This window comes from Vombatus ursinus, unplaced genomic scaffold (genome assembly GCF_900497805.2).
Source record: "Vombatus ursinus unplaced genomic scaffold, bare-nosed wombat genome assembly UNPS02014799.1, whole genome shotgun sequence".
Classification (NCBI taxonomy): domain Eukaryota; kingdom Metazoa; phylum Chordata; class Mammalia; order Diprotodontia; family Vombatidae; genus Vombatus; species Vombatus ursinus.
The window spans coordinates 31,145,989-31,163,933 of record NW_020954577.1 but is presented as its reverse complement, the minus strand read 5'-3'; the positions used below and the strand labels follow the sequence as shown (position 1 = coordinate 31,163,933).

Sequence of the window (17,945 nt, the reverse complement as noted above, 5' to 3'; positions counted from 1 at the left end):
TAAATTATATAAATATTTCAAAATCACTTTAGATTTCCTCATAATATCTTTGAAATGGAGGCAAGTGGGGGAGGGGGTGAATTACAAGCCCCCTTCTAATTAATTCTAAGCTGTTTTTGAGTCCAGGGAGATAAAACACATCTCAAAAGTATAAATACAAATGTTTATTGCTTTTTTCCTTCATTAACTTCAGATGCTTATAATGCAGTTAACTCACATAGTACAATCACTTGATCTTAGTTGAGCATACTGTGAAAGGGAAACTCAAGTCAAGCCGTCCTACACATAGAAATGGCTGCTTTTGTTGGGTGCTTTACTTACAAATGTTCACCCCAGATATGAACTCCCTTTTTTTCCCTTTTTTTCCTACTGTCAATGGAAGTTCCTTCCTCAACAACAACAACAATAATAATAACTCCTATAGAGTGCTTTCCTCAATAATTCTGTGAGGTAGCTAGTATAAATACTGTTATTCCCATTTTATAGATGAGAAAAATAAGACTGAGAAGTTAAGTGACTTGCTTTTGATCACACAACTATTAAATATAAAAGGCAGAATTTAAATACAGCTAGGTGGCATGGTGGTTAGAGTGACTCATCTGGAGTTCAAATCTGACCTCAGACACTTACTAGCTGTGTGACCCTGGACAAGTCACTTAACCCTGTTTGCCTCAGTTTCCTCATCTGTAAAATGAGCTGGAGAAGGAAATGGCAAATCACTCCAGTATCTCTGCTAAGAAAACTCCAAAGAGGGTCATAAAGAGTCAGACACAACTAAAATGACTGAACAACAACCACTCCTGATATTCACATCAGGTTCAGTCCTGTCCACTGTGCCTCACTGACGCTACCGCTACTTGGGACACCTCCCTCCCAACCCCACATCCCTCCCTTTCTCCTCATCTAATGAACAGAGGGAAAGCCCTCTCCTGTCCCCAACCTAATCACCTCTTCTTGGCATACCTTAATACCTACAGCTGTTAGTAATAGAGGAGGGAAAATCCATCTCAGAACTTTCCTCAGCTCAGCAAAAGGGAAAGGAAGGTGAGTATCCATGGGATAGAGGAGGAAGGAGGGTAAGAAAAAAAAAGAGGAAATGGCTTCTTTATGGTTTGAGGGAAATAACCCCCTTCTCAATGCAGTGCCTCACTACCACCCTGCTTCCATAGCCTCATTCTGGCACCTGACTGCCTCTCGGACCCTGTCCCACTCCTTCCTTGAGCCTTGGAGGCCCATCCTCAGGCCCTCGCCCTCATATCTCAGCACAAGCACTCATAGCCCCTGAATCTTCTGACTTAAGCATCAGAGGCTATACTTGAACCTTTCTAATGGAGAAACCTGTTCCCACTGAATGGAAGATGTGAAGAGGGGAGTCAGCACTGCCAGGCCTGCCATAGGGAAGATGATGTGTCCCTGGCAACCTAGATTACCGCTTTGAGCACCTTGTTCTGAAGGAACACTGCAATCAATGATAGTTAGCTATTCAGAGAACTACCATGCTTCAGATACTTACTCCCCTAGATTGATGAATCCATTGGTATGGGTCCTCACTCCCCAGTACAAACCACAGGTCATCTGTGCCTCCATCCTCTGCAGTTGTTGGCCTGCACACCATGCCGGGGGGGCTTCCTCTGGGGCTTTCAGCATTCTGTGAATGACTGTGCAACACTCAAGGGGGTCTTTTATCCTTCACTCTCATTACATGCCAAACCCACATAATTTTCTAGTCATATGTGTCATGATTGATGCTTCCTGTGCCACTTCTGCAACATGTCATCCTTGGCAGAAAGCATCCCAAGCTCCTAGCTGCTTATAACCCTCTGACCCAGGGCTGCATTACCGTTTAGGTCTCCTGCAATTTTGATTCTTTAAAGGTCAAAGTGTTCCATGATTTGCACCGTGATTTGCAGGAAAATATCAATGTCCAAAAGATGAGTTTTTGTATCAGAGACCAACCCAACATCTTTGATACACTGAATGTCTTACCAAATGTTGTCCAACTCAGTCTTCCCCTCTTAGTCATTTCTAGGCCCATATCGTTGCTTTACCTTCCAGAGAGAGACAGACAGACATGTATATGTACATATTAGCATCTATTCTATATTAGCATGTGTATATATACTAATTCAGTGTGCTGTCTTGCAACCTGCATGTCACAGTAGGCAATATGACTCTACGGAAGGGATTAAATTTAATTTTATAGACTGGTTCCATCATTTTTAATATCATTTCTCTGGGAAAATGACTTTTAAAATCCCAGTAGCCAACTTAAGAGTACACCTTTAGACTGCCATCTTTTGAAGACTACTTGTATCTAAACATGTGAAAAGCAGACTTAGACAGCACTTTGAAGTTGGTGCTTTTCATTTATTTGTGCTCTCCAAGGATCAGAGTTAGGTGGAAAATGAAAATTTTTGTGTGGTCATCCCTTCACCTCTCTTCTGCAACATAGGGGCTAACAATGAGGAGAGTGGAGAGGTTTAACTCCTACCTTGTCCTCCTCCCTTTGGTAGAGTTTTTAATAAAAGTGGAAAAGGGCAGAAGACTGGGGAAGAGGCTCGGGTCCCACGTAGTTCACACCTGAATAATGATTGAATAATCAAGAGTTGACTCCAGTTTGTTACCAGTTGTTCATCCCTTAGGGATAACCTTGCATAAATGTCATACTTCTGATTTTTAAGCTTTAGATTTGTCTGAATGAACTTCAACTCTTTCTGTCTGAGAATGATAGATCAGCAGAGCTAGAAGGAGCCCTAGCAATCATCTGGTTTAATCTCTTTATTTTAGAGATGGATAAACTGAGACTCAGGGAGGTTAAGTGACCTGTGGTCAAATAACAAGTAGGTGACAGCACATAGTAACATAAAATTTAGAGCTGGAACAGGCCTCAGAGGTTATTTAACAGACAAGGAAACTGAGGTCTGAAAGTTTGAGTGCCTTGCCCAAGAAGCACCCTTCCTACCTATACCACATTGCCCCTTATGTTTAAAGGTGGTCATTCTTCCAGTTTATGCCTATTCTTGACATCAGGATTTGGAACAGACTTTTGTTTTAGGTAAAAGGTTTGTATTTCTGATTGTTATTACATCTTTTTTTCATTTTAAACTTAATATTGTATGGTGTATCCCAAAAGTCTTCAGTAGCTTAAAACAGCACTTAGACTTTTAGAGTACTCTGTATATGTAACCCTGGAGCATTTTGTATAAGACTCTGCTAACGTAGAGATAACAGTGACACAACCCCGTGTGGTCTCATGAGGGACGGAGTTGGTGCAAAAAGCTTTGGCGAAGAGAGATAGTTGTGTTTCCTCCTTTGAAAGAGAGGCACATAGAATTCCAGAATTTCTTGAGGCAAAAATGAAGAATATCTTTCCTCTCCAAGGCTCTCAGACTGACTCAGCTGCTCTCCTAGGTGCACAGATCCCAAGCGTTATTCTTTCTAACAAACAGTTGAAATTCTTAAGCGAAATGCTACAGGCTAAAACCCAGGATACACGTAAAATGGATTTTATATGGCATGTGATGGATATGAGATAGAATGTGGTATATAATGTAGAATGTACATTATATGGAGCAGATTTTGTTAAAATGAGGTATGAGATGCTGATTTCTAAAGAGAGTTCCATTGTTTGTGGGTGCATACAGTGTACTCTCTTTATTTGAAGATCTCTTGTTTATACATTGAATGTGTTGTGGTCAGACAAGAAGTGCATTAATTAAGCTTTTACTATGTACCAGGCACTCTGTTAAGCTCTGGGAATAAAAGGCTAACACAGTCCCTGCCCTCAAAGAGCTTATATTCTGATGGGAGATAAAACATGTAAATAACGAGGTGTATCTACAATATATACAAGATTAGATGTGTAGTATTAGAGGGGGAGGCACCAGCAGCTGGGAAAACCAAGAGAGGCCTCCTACAGATTGTGAGGTTTGAGCTGAGGCAGATGTGAAAGGGCAGAGCAATCCCGGAGCTACCTGGGAGCCGCTGGAATTTATTGAGTAGAATGGTAAGAAAATCATTGTAACAGCTGAGTGGAGGATGGACTGGAGAGGAGAAAGACTTAAGGCAGGAAGACAAGGTAGGATGCTATTGTAGTAGTCCAGGTGAGAAGCAATGAGGGCCTGAACTAGGGTAGAGCCAGTGTGGCTGCAGAGAAGGGAACTTGGAAAGATGGGATGAAGGTAGAAAGCAGAAGATTTGACAATTTATTGGATGGCTGGTAAAAAGATAAGGATGGTGAGCCTGGGAGATGGGAGGATGGTGGTACCCTTGACAGTAATTGAGGAGACTAGGAAGAAGGGAAGGTTTGGGGGGGAAAGATAAGGAGTTCTGTTTAAGAACCAGCTCCTGACCCTATCATTCCACTGAAACAGTTCTTTCCAGAGTCACTTGCAGTGGGCTCTTAGTTGTCCAATCCAGTGACCTTTTCTCAACCCTCATTCTCCTTGACCTCTCGGCAGCCTCTGACACTGTGGATCACCCTTTCCTCCTTGATACTCTCTCCTCTCTAGCTTTGCAAGACATCCTTTCTCCTGATTCTCCCCCTACTATCTGACTGCTCCTTCTCAGTCTCCTTCGCTGTAACCTCATCTAGATCATGTTCTCTGACCATAGGTTTCCCATAGGGTCTGCCCTGGGCCTTCTCTTCTCCCTCTGTACAACTCCACCGGGTGATCTCATCAGCTCCCATGGATTTAATTACCATCTTTGTGCTGATGATTCTCAAATCTCCCTATCCTGCTCCAACCTCTTTGATGACTTCCAATCTCACATCTCCAACTGTCTCTCAAACATTTCAAACTGGATGTCCAGTAGACTTCTTAAACTCAACATGTCCCAAACTGAACTCGTTACGTATCACCCTAAATCCTACCTTCACTTTTACTGGAGAGGGCACCACCATCCTCTCAGGCCCTCAGGCTCATGCCCTTTGAGTCATCCTGGCTCCTCACACTCTCTCACTCTGCCCCCCCATCCAATCTGGTGCTAAGGCCTATTGATTTCATCTTTGCGACATCTCTCCAATATGCCCCCCTTCTCTCCTCTAACACTGCCCCCACTTTGGTGCAGACCCTTACCACCTCAGGCCTGGCCTACTGCTGTAGCTGATGGAGGGTCTGCCCACCTCAAGTCTCTCCCCACTCCAGTCCATCTTCCATTCAGCTACTGAAGTGATTTTCCTAAAGCACAAGGTCTGACCGTGTCACAAACACACATACAAACACACACACGTACACACTCATGTTCACACACTCAGTAGACTCTAGTGACTCCCTATCACTTCCAGGAACAAATACAAAATTCTCTGTCTGATGTTCAAAGCTCTTCATTAGCCTAGCCCTCTCCTACCTTTCCAGTCTTCTTCTTCTTTGCTCTCTGCCGTGTTTTCTTCAGTCCGATGACTCAGGCCTCATTGTCTTAGAAGGTCTCTTGCTGAGTGCCAGGTTTCTGAGGAATAAAAGAGAACAAGAGACCGTAAATGGTGTCAGAAGAGGACTCAGCTGCTGAATTGTGTCTCTAAGACTAGAAACTCCAAGATTTGGAAGCCCCAGTAATCTCCCGAGAGTTGGTGGTGGTAAGTGGTAGTGAGCCTTTCATGGGAGACATGCAGAATGTACTTTATAAGATAATGACCCAGCAGGACTCACAAACCAAATCTAGCTGAAGTTTTTTAGGTCACATACTTAAAGTTGAAAAACCTATAAAATACTGAAGGGGGGGAGTTCTTTCCTTCAAAATTTTAGGCAAAGCTGATCCTTGGAAGGAGTGAATATATTTTATGCCCCTCCTCTGCTTTGGCTGACTTTTGACAGTGTCTCAGTGTCTGGGTCAGTGGTAGATGTTACCCTTTCCCTCATTTGCAAACTGACCTATTCAATTGTAGTTTGTTGGTTTATAACAAACTGTCTACAAAAACGGTTTGTAAGTTTGTTTCTGTTTGCTCTAACAAAAGCTCTTTAATCTTCAAGATTTGAAGTAACTCATGGCTTTCTACCTCCTTATAACTTGATTTAAATGTTATTCATTACATCTTTTCGCATATTTATTAAAAATGTGTATCATAAGTACTAGTAAATTTTTTTAAATTAACATTTCTATAGATCTCATGGCCACATTCATGGATTTATGTGGTAGGGTGTTTTCAATATGCTATATATTGCCTTAGAGTCAAAAAAACTACGTTAGTACTTGCGCCCAGTTGTTAGTGGGTAACCCTGGGCAAGCTAGTAACTGACCTCTGTGCCTTCTTTTCCTTACCTTTAAAATGGCCTCCTCCTAAGCAGATAAGTCAGACTCAGACTTTCAGGTTATTAAACATTTCCCTTTCCCATTTTTTAGAGCACTTAGGAGTTTTGCCAGCCAAGTTTAAGGCTTTTATTTGGGTCCTGTTTAGCATCAGTCTTGATATACTATATCTTTCTGACTCCAAGCCCAGGGCTTTGTCCACCATACCACTATACCTTTCAAATAGGAATTATTGAAATGTTCTCTATATCATAGGTATTTACTGTGGTATACAAGCAGCAGTGAAAGTTTTTCCTAATATGTCTTCCGGGAAGTGAGAGTTAGTAATATTTCACTTAGAAGATCACTAATCCCACAAATCCATTTCTCCAGAAAATAGTCAAAAACTCAGGGAGCTTGGAATGTATTATTCCAAAAGGTGGTGGAATATATCTTTAACGAGATAGAGTATTTCCAAGCATACCTAATTAAAAGACCATAGATTCATAGATGAAGGAAGATTTGAAAAAATTTAGTGTTTAAAAATATTTTTATAAATGAAATGAGAGTGTTATAGGAAAAAATGGAAAAGAAATGACAGTCTAGAACAAAGAATTGAAAAGAATTAACAGCTTAGAACAAGAAATATAAAAACCTAACCCAAAAAAACAAATCACTGAAAAATTAGAATTAACCAAATAGAAGCTAATGACTCCATGCAACATCAGGAAATATTAAAAACAAATACAAGAGACTGAAAAATAGAAGGAAATGAAAATATAAAGTATCTCATAACAACAGCAACAAAAATTACCTGGAATAGAGATTAAGGAGGAAAAAATGTAAGACTCATTGGGCTATCTGAAGACTATAACCAAAAAAAGAGTCTCGATAGACATCCTATTTCAAGACATTAGAACCAGAGGGCAAAGTGGAAATAAAAAGAATCCACCAACCACCTCCTGAAAGAAACCCCAAAATGAAAACTCTCAGGAGCATTATAGTGAAATCCCAAACTTTTAGGTTAAAAATAAATAAATAAAAGTAAATATTGCAAGGAGCCAGAAAGAAAGAATTACAATACCAGTGAGTCCCAATAAGGATCACACAATTTAGCAGCCACCACAATAAAGGAACACAGAACTTGGAATATATTCCAGAAGTAGAGGCCACGAATAATTTATCCAGAAAAACTGAACATAATCCTTCATGGAGGGGAAATGGATTTTTATAGAAATAGAGGACTTCCTAGCGTTTCTGATGAAATAAACAGAGCTGCATAGAAACTTTGAAGTTCAACCACAGGAGTTAAGGGAAACATAAAAAAGGTATAGACACAAATGAACGGTGGTAAGAGGCTCAACAAAGATAAAGTGCTTATATCCTGTCATTAACAGAAGCCATAGAGGGAGTCTAATTAGACAAAAGGCTTAGGAGTGATTTTGTTATGTCGTGTTAATCTTAAAAGAAGAATAAAAAGCAAGAGGAAGAGGGAAGATTATGGAAAAATTTCTCACATAATTAGGGTATACAAGGAGAAGGCTTTTCAAACAAGAAGGAGCAGGGTGCAGCTGACACCTGAACCTCCCTCATCTGAACTGGTCAAGGGAGGGAAGAATACCCACAAAGAGGTGGGGACAGAAATACATTTCACCCCACAGGGAAATAGGAGGGAAAGGGAAGAAAGGAAAGGGGGGAATTAAGGAGAGGGTAGATTAAGGGAAAAGTTAGACCTAAGCAAAACAAATTCTAAGAACATACAAAAATATTTATAGTTCATTTTTGGTTTATTGAGATGGCAAAGAATTTAAGTCTGAAGGGGGGCCTATCTTGGAATAGTTGAACAAATTATGGTACATAAATGCTATAGAATACTCTTGTGCTGTAGGAAATGATGAAGGGGATAATTCCAGAGAAATCTGGGAAGACTCGTGAGAAATGAAGAGTAAACTGAGCAGAATCTCAGGAACAATTTATACAGTGACAAAAATCCAGTGAAGATAAATGACTTTGAAAGACTGAGGACTCTGACCAGCATGAAGACCAACCAGTATTCCAGAGGACTAATGATGAAGCATGCTATTAGATAGATAGACAAGTGGATTAGAAAGAAAGAAAGAAAGAAAGAAAGAAAGAAAGAAAGAAAGAAAGAAAGAAAGAAAGAAAGAAAACATGGCCAGTGTTTGTAACAGGGACTTTGTTTTTATTTTGTTCTCAACTCGTGGGAGGGAGACAGAATGGATTTTTGCTGAATGAAAAAAATAAAATTTAATCAAAAATAAACAAGCAAACATATGTAGATATATTAAGACACCTAAGTGGTGTAGTGGATAGAGTACTGAAATTTGAGTCAGAAAGATCCGAGTTCAGGTTCTGCCTCCAACACTTACTAGTTGTGTGACACTAGACAAGTCACTTAACCTCTCTTAGCCTCAGTTTCCCCATCTATAAAGTGGGGTTAATAATAATATCTATCAACACCTATCTCAGTAGTAACACCTATCTACCTTGTTGTGAGGATCAAATAACATGTGCAAAGTTCTTTACAAACTTTAAAACATTATATAAATGCTAGCTGTTATTATTAGCTATCTGTGGTAACTGGATATACTTAATGACACATTCCTCAGAATAAGAATATATATTTGGGAATATAGAAAATATATTTGGGAAGAATGAAAAGGTCTTTTTCAGAATTAGCTTTAAGATACTAAATAAAAAAGGACAAAGATGCATTGGTTTCTGAATGGATGAGGAAACTGAAAAAGACAAAACACTTACTTCTCTTTTGTTTGATATTACTGGTATTAGTCATTTTGAAGTCCAAACTACATTCTGATTCAGTTCAGAGTTTAGAAAGCATTTTTTAAAATGTTCCAATAGTGAGTCTTTGATAGGAAAATGACAGTAAAAGAGATGCTTATGTTCTGGAATTTGTACTTTAAAGTAAAAATGTCATGATGTTGTCTTATATTTGATTTTTTTTATTTGACTAATAAAGTTTAGGACTCAGGAGAATGAATGTAAGTAAAGAAAGGTATTCAACAGCAACAGAAAAAAATTCCTAATGAAATATACACAGCTAACTTGTAAGGCTTTGATTTTCAGCTGATGCTAAAGCTACTTTTGAAAAACTAGAATGATCATAATTTTCTCTCCCTACTATGTTCCCCCAGTCACCTTGAAGGAAAACAAAAGAGGGGAAAAATTTGTAACTATATAAATATACACAGTCAAGCAGAAATAATCCCCACACTGTCCATTATGTAAAATATCAATCTGCACCTTGAGTCCATTGGCTGTCAGGAAGTAAGTTGCATGTTTTTTCATTTTATCATGAGTCTTCTGTGTTTGTGGTTGGTCATTTCATTGATGAATTCTTAGGTCATTCAAAGTTATTTGTCTTTACAATGTTGTTATTGTATAGATGGTTCTCCTACGTATTTCACTCTACATCAGTTCATAGAAGTCTTCTGAAATTTTCTCTTTCATCATTTCTTATAGCATAATAATATTCCATCACTTTCATATGCTATAATTTGTTTAGTCATTTTCCAATTGATGAGCAACCCTTCATTTCAAGTTCTTTGCCACCACAAAAAGAGCTTCTAGAAATATTGTTGTACTTAAGGGTGCTTTTTCCTTTTCCTTTGATCTCTTTGGAATATAGTCTTTCGTCATTTTCTTTATCAACTTTGTCAATCTGATAGGTAGGAGCTGGAACCTTGCAATTCTTTAATTATTAGTGATTTGGAGCATTTTTATGTAGCTGTCAGTAAGGATTTCATTCTCTGAAAATGACCTCTTCATATCCTTTGCTCACTTATCATTTGGGGAATGGCTTTCTTAAAATAATATGTATGTTTCTCCCCCACTCCTATCTCGTTCTGTCTTGTTAAAGAATCCTAAATTTAGTAAGAGACCTCAGATATCACCTAGTCCAGCAGCCTCACTCCTTCATTTTTTAGAAGAAGGAAGTACAATCCACAGATGTTGAATGACTTTTATTAGGTCACCAGACTGCTAAATTGTAGGACCAGGACCTGAGCCCAGATCTTTAAGTCTATGTCTCCTGATTCCTAGTGCAGAGTTCTTTCACTACCAGATGCTGACAGATTTGATTCACTTCAGCTCAAAAAGTTTTTATTGCCTGCTGTGTGCAGTGCACTATGTTAGGCCCTGGAGGTCCAGAAATAAACAGTAAAAAGTCGCTGGCCAAAGGACTGTACAAGCACAAACAAGGGGATTCAACAGGGATGTAGATAAATATAAACAAGATCATTTAAAGCAGGAGGGACCCTAATAAAGGCATGGAGAAAGATTTAGGGGCTATTTCCTATGCTACATTAAGCTTTGAAGAAAACTCAGGGTTCTAAGAGACCAAGGTCAAGAGGGAATACATTCCAAGCATGAAGGTAAGGGGTGGAATGCTAAGTTCAGAGAACAGAAAATAGGTCAGTGGGACGGAAACATCGAAGGAAAATAATTTGAAATAGTACCAGACTAGAGCTTATTGCAAAGAAAGCTAAGGAATTTGTGTTTTATCACAGACAAAAGAGAGAACCACATTCTTGGAGGGAGGAGTGACACAGGCAGACATGGCTTAATTGGGCCCCATTTTAAATTGTTTTTGGCAGCACAGAAGCTTGATTGAAGTGGGGAGAGAGGAGAAGGATTACTCTAGGCCAGGGACCTGAGGCACGGTGCTGGTCCTGTGAGTGGAGACAGGCAGATGCAAGAGATTCAGTTAAATTCAGTAAGCAAGGGAAGGGGATGACTCTGAGAAGACAAGACTCCTTGCAAGCAGAGGCATTGATTAAGCACCTACTGCGTGCCAGACATTGGGCTGTTGCTGGGGATACAAAGAAAGACAAAAACAATCCCTGCCTCAAGGATCTCAGAGTCTAATGGGGGGACAGGGGGTAAACAACCGTGTACAAACAAGATGTGTACAGTTTCACAAACATTCCTGACAGCACATTATTGGAGAAGAGCAGTTATTATTATGGGCTTATATGAGCATAATAGCTCTGTCTGCATGTAAGAAATAGTGTACTTTCTTAGAACAAGCTTGAATAGTGCATTTTAAACCCTGTCCTGACAATCCTAATTTTTCAGAGTGAAACAAAGAACTCCAGCTTTGAGAGAGCGCAAAGAATAATGGAAGACTCTTGACATCGGGCGTCAGGACACAGTCTAGGTCTGGCTCAGCTCTTCACTCTGGGTGATGCTGGGCAAATCCCATCAGCTCCCAGAGTCTGTTTGGGCCCGGACAATGGATCTGTAATGTTTTAAATTTACGGCTTGAACGGTTCTGATTTGCTCTTTCTCTCCTATTTGTCATGACAGTTGTGCCTCAAGTGCCAGTTATTCTAGGGACAGATGGGCCAGTGACTGAAGTAGCTAAAGGTCTGAAATCCAACACCATACATTGGGGAGGGGTAGCCTATCAGCAGTGAGCGTGGCCTTTTAACAACTCCACTGTTTGTGAAGAGTAAATTCACCTGATACTATAAAAATGGCAGTGATGTGAAGGCTTTAATGATGTGGCTCATCTTTTGTTTGGCTAACCAGCCTTATGGCTCTGAATTCCTGAATTTCTCATAAAAAGAATTCCTTAGGTTATTTTACCATGTTTCTAGCACTCTCTCGGGTATCACCTCATTTGATCCCCACAGCTGCCCTGCAAGGCAGGTAGAACAGATGTTAATATTCCAGTTTTGCAGATGAGGAAACAAGAATCAGAGAAATTAAGTCGTTTATCCCACATGACACAGCCAGTAAGTAGGTAGTACATTTTACTGTTTATATCATAAATACTGCTTCAGATGTTTGGGGAATAAGCCAGTTTTTTGGTTTTTTTTTCCTAATAAACAGGGTAAGTTTTGAATACACTTGTATAGTTTGTTTTAGTGGGAAGAGCATTAGATGAGGAATCAAGATCTGGGCTCTAGTATGAGCTCTGATGCTAACAAGCTTCTGTGTGACCTTGTGCAAGTTGTTTAACTAGCTGAGCCTTGATTTCCTCTTCCATAACATGAGACAGTCCGCATTAGAGGAGATTTCAAAGGTCTCTTCCCACTTAAAAAGGATTGTTTTCTATGATGCATCTGTTTACATGTGCATCCAGGTGCAGGTGGGGTTAGTACAGGAGAATTTCTTGGAGGGGTTGTACCTTAAAGAAGTCCTTGGGAAAGAAGAAAATGATAAAGCCAAGAGGATGTGAAAAGGCCTTCTAGGTAGTGGGAAAACGAGGTTGTGAAGCTGGAGGAATATGAGTCACGTGCAAAGCGTCGGATCCATTGAAAAGAGTTCCAGTTAAAGCATGGGAAGGTGATTAAGGGTGAGTCATCCCCTTCAGAGACAGCCGGGAAGGCCGTGGTCCAGAGTCTTCATCTGGTGTGAGAAGCCATGGGAAGCTGCCGCAGGCTTCTAAGAAGAGGAGAGATGTGACTTTCTAAAAGGAAATTTGAGGACAGTGGTTCTAGCTACTGTCTCTATGTAGCACTTGAGCCAGAAATTCTCGTGACAGGGTAAGCCTGGCTCTACTTGAGGAGGGATTGTTTTTTTCACTGTCTTGGATTTTAGTTCCCATCCCAGAAATGTGATAAGACATGAGAACACGACCTCCCTACCTCTTGGCCCTGCCATCCCAGGATACAGAGAATCTCACAAGCACAAACTCAGAATATCACAGAGGAAATCTTATTAAAAAGAGGAACTCAAAGCAGAGTCACTTGGAGAAGTGACAGACGGCCCAAAGATGCGTGGGAATCCCTGGAATCAGGTAGTTAGGAGCTGTGAAGCCCCTGGTGAGTGTCAGGCCCTCTGCGAAGTGCTGAGGAGATCGAACCAAAGGCAAGAGGCTAGTGCTTGTCCTCAGACGGCTTCTATTCAACGAGAGGGTCAAACCGTGAATGCAGTCACGATTCAGATATATGCAAAGTGAAGGCTGTTGTTTCACAGAGGGTACTAACAGCTGGGGAGATCAGGAAAAACCTGAACTGTGCAGAGCCTCTTCCTCTTTCCTTCCCTTCTTCCTCCAGCAGACTCCAGCAGGCTCCCTGTCACTTAGAATGGGGGAGGAATTCCAGGGGGAAGGGGAGTTCCCTCACAGTATCTTCCTACCATTTATCATTCCTGTGACCACAAACACATACTGTGTGCCCGGTACCATGCCAGTGCTAGGGAAACAGTCCGTGCCTTTCTATAGGGTTCTGTGACTTGCATACCTGGCGGGTATCACTTTGTTTCTTAAGGCTGAATCTCCTGTGGTCCTCCAGGCTTTTAAAGATGAAAGCAAAACCTCCCACTCTGTCTCTCTTTTCTTCTCCAGCTTCCTCTCTTCTTCTTATCATTGCTGTGTGGCAGATTCCAGGATAGATGGATAGATGGATGGATGGATGGACGGACGGACGGACGGACGGATGGACGGATGGACGGATGGACGGATGGACGGATGGATGGATGGATGGATGGATAAATAGATAGATGGAGTTAGAGATACACAGATATATTCTTTATCTGTGCATAGGCTTATGCATAAAGAATATCTATATTTGCATCTCTACCTGGATGCCTTATAAGCATCTTAAATTCACCATGTCCACAACAGGACACATTCTGTTACCCCTCCAGCCCTGCCCTGTTGCCAGATCCCTTACTCTTGTTGAAGGTGCCGCCACACATCCTCCCAGTCAGCCAGGCTCACGGCCTCTCTGGCACCCGTCGCCTTTTTTCCACTTATACAACGGTCACCCTAGTTCAGATCCTCATCACCACACCCCTGGACAATTACGGAAGTAGCCTTCTGCCTCGTCTCCCTGCCTCAAGCATGTCCTCTCTCTGGTCCACCCTCAGCTCGGCTGCCTAGTGAGTTTCTTACAGCATACCTTTGACCGTGTCATTCCTACTCAGTCAACTCCAGGGACTCTCTCCAGGATCAACACCAGTGTCCTCTTTGCCCTCGGAAGTTTTTCACAATCTGGCCCCTTCCCACTTTTCCAGCATCCTTACTCTTTATTTTCCTGCACGCTCGCTGTCATCCAGCTACCCTAGTTACACATTCTTCTCACATGGCTCTCCACTTGCCAACTGTGGGCCTTTGGCTGGCTTGGCACCATGCCTAGAGTACGCTCCCTCCTCAGCTCTACTATCTTGTTTCAGTTTCAAGGATTCTGTTCAAATCCTGCCTTCTATAGGTCTTTCCTAGTCCTGCCCCTTTCCCTTCTCCACATGGCCTCACTCTGAAATTACCTTCTAACACTGTGTGTAAATCACATGTGCGTTGTTATTGGCATGTTGCCTCCTCCATTAAACAGTGAGCCTCTTGAAGGCAGGGACCGTGCCTTTTCCCCTCCCATAGTACAGTGTCTAACATATAGTAAGAGCTTAATAATTGCATGTTGACTGACTGACTGACTCCGGTTGCTGCACCCATCCATTACCTTATATACCTTCAGGGAAGAACCCTTTTCATTCTGGGAGAGGGAGAGGAAATCACGGTACCAGTGCCAGGAAAATAGCTTCCGTATAGCTTGAGAGTAGGAAGCCTATTACTGTAGGCCAGGCATGAGTTGATTAGGACCTATACCAGGGGCCATGAATATGGGAATTTAAAAAAGCATTTTAGTAAAAATAATATTAATAATAGCATTTATATAACATTTTAATGTTTGCAAAGTGCTTTACAGATATCTCATTTTATCTTCACAACAGCCATGGAAGGTTGGTGTTATTATTACCTCCTTTCTATAGATGGCCCAGGATGCAGTGGGAGACCTTGGCCTTTTTAAGCTAAGGTCTTCAACAGGTCTCAGTTTGACTGAGGCAACACCCATTTAGTGATTAAGGCCAGGTAGGCAAAGAATGGCTTCTTTGCCTTATTAAAAAAAAAAATACAATCTGGGAGGGTTTCTGGCCAAAATAGAAACAATTGCTATTTACATTCACTTTGAGCCAATCAGGGCCCAAACAGTAACCAAGTGGGGCTTGGCCTGAGACCTATTGTTGGCCAGAGTGGTAAGGGTTTAAGGCATGGTCCTTAAGAAAGAAATCTAGCCTGTAAACCCCAAAATATCTTGCAAGATTTCAGTGATCAAAATTTGCATTCCTTTAGGCAGAAGGAAGGAAGGAAGGAAGGAAGGAAGGAAGGAAGGAGTCATCCTGATATATGTCTGGCCACTGGACCCAGATGGCTCTGGAGAAGAAAGTAAGATTGGTGACTTTGCACAGCCCTCCCTAACTTAAATCCAGTTCATTTGCAAGTTATAGCATCACCTCACTGATGTCATGGTCCTCTTCGAGAACAAAGGACAAACAACAACCACCACATTTACAGATGAGGAAAATGAGGCACAGAGAGGTTAATTGACTTGCCCGGTGTCAGAGAGCTAGTATGTGAGGAAGATTCAAAGTCATGTTTTCCCGACTACAAATCTAACATTCTACATACTGTGCCACCTACCTGCCTTAGTATTTTGAAAAATAATCCTTAAGACAAAATGGTAGAAATTGATAATAGCCCGTAAGGGAGTGAAGGAAATTAATTCAGGACAAATAGGCAGTTACAATTCTGGGAGTCAGGCTAGAAGCTTTAAAAATAATGGCAGAGTTGGGATGGTAAGGGCATGAGGTAAAGGATGAACCTTGCCTGAGGAATATTTCCCCTAGCTGTCATTGTCCAGGTCATTGCACGTGGAGACATTGCTACAGCTATAGAGTAACAGGAAAGGAGAAAGAATGTAGGGTAGAAAAAGATTATAAATAGATACATTCTGTAAGTAGCATTGCCACTATTTTCTTTAATTTTCAAAAGGAAATATTGTGCTATTAGCATTTGAGATCATTGGCCTTCCTTAAATGAAATACTGAAATGATATGTTATCGTGCAAAAATACATAAAGATGCTCTTCCAAAGGTAGCCTTGTCTTAGAGATAGAGGCAAGAAATAGCTGGCTGTTTGTTGTAAAGCCTTTGTAGTGTGGCCTTTGGTTTTTTGACATGGTTTTTTCCAGAGCCCATTTATCCAAGTTCAGAAGACTGTTTGTACTGCTCTTTGATAAGCTGCCCAGCTTTTCCCAGAGAAGGTGTGGTATCAAGCACTAAGGCCATGAGATGGCTTTTATGAGAGCTGGTGTTTTCTCCCCAATAAATAAGATGCCATTTCATTGGACAAACAGCCATTGAGTGTGCTGTGTATATACATAGTGTGTGTGTGTGTATACACATACATATATGCATGTATTTATATACACATAGTATACTATGACCTGAGGCACAGTTCTTGGTGCTTTACAGGTCATTGCTAGTGTGGTTCAAAGCTTCAGGGCCCCCCTAGGACAGCTTGCAAGTCACTAGCGCTCAGGAGAGGTGCCGGAGGAGGAATAGGCCTTCACTTGACCCTCAGGATATCTCCTCTCAACTTGGCAGATAGAAGTGATGCAGAAGGCAAGAAATCTGCATCCCTAATACTCCTCGTGCCTCCAGGACACAGACCTTGCTCCATGATTACCCAAATGTGAGCCCCCTCACATTTATTCTCAGCTCTCATTTTCCTTCCAGGACTTTCCTTTTTGGTAGAATGCCTCTGATCTTACTCCATTCCCTAAAAATGGATTTGGTGGAAGCTTTGTTTTCAGAAACCTCAAGGAGGAGGCTCCCAAGCAGATGTTGAGAAGTTTTAAAAGCTGAATGAACTGACAGAGCAGTCTCATCTCCTTGTACACATGTGATGGTGGGAGAAGCGGCCTCCCTCGACAGCTGCCCCGCTTCCCTCGGAGTGAGGAAAAGGCCACAAAATTGGGCAGTGAGGGGGTTTTCCCAGCACTGGGGCCTTAAGGCAGTGCTATCTCCCTGGAGCCTCAGACTAGGCTGCGTGGGCCTGACAGCCCCTAGTCCTCTCCCCATTCTGATCGAGAACAAGGTGTTTATGTGCCAGAATCACACCCTCGCAGGTCACTGTCCTAGATACTCAAGTTGGCAGTGTCAGACATGTGGCCCAACATCCCAAAATAAGCATGCTTGTACCCTGGATTATTAACTTTTCTGACAGAAAAAGAAGTATTTTCATAGGAAAACCAGAGTTCAAATCCAGCCTCAGCGGCTTCCTAGCTGTGCAACCCTGAGCAAATCACTTAACCAGTGTTTACCTCACTTTCCTCAACTGTAAAAAGGAGATAATAGCATTTGCCCCCCAGGGTTGTGTAAGGATCAGATGAGATAATAATTGTGAAGCACTTAGCACAGTGCTGGTGAGATGTTAATTATTATTATTATTATCATCATCATCATATTTCTCATAGTAAGCACTTAATAAATGCTTATCTATCTGTCCATCTGTCTAATTTGTCACATCCCAGGCAGCTGCCTACCTTTCCTACCCTGAGATCTGACTCTGGTGCTAAGGATCACCAGCAAGTCTGCTGATAAGAGGAAAGGTACAGAAAGATGAGCTTGTCAGAGGCACAGTTCCATGTGCCTCTAGGGCCATGAGAGACAGAGGTGCCAAGGTAGAGAGCTTTTTTACTTTGTAATAAGCAAAAGGTAAAGAAACTCTTTCTGAAACCTTTAATTGAAAGACCTAAAATTTTCACTTGTCGCTGTGAGCAACTTAATATGCCTTGCTTTTCATTACTCAGGATCGTTTCATACCGTCATTCCATCAAGTGTCTTCTGAAAATTTAAAGGGGCTGAAGTACTCATTAGTGTTTGGAGGATGA

The 17,945-nt window shown here is 41.3% G+C and overlaps 1 protein-coding gene across 2 annotated transcripts in view; it reads left to right on the top strand.

The window, feature by feature from the left end:
- Window positions 1-17,945, top strand: part of TBC1D5 (TBC1 domain family member 5) — a 421,860-nt gene that overhangs the window by 343,132 nt on the left and 60,783 nt on the right. The gene's annotated exons all lie outside the window — the stretch shown is intronic.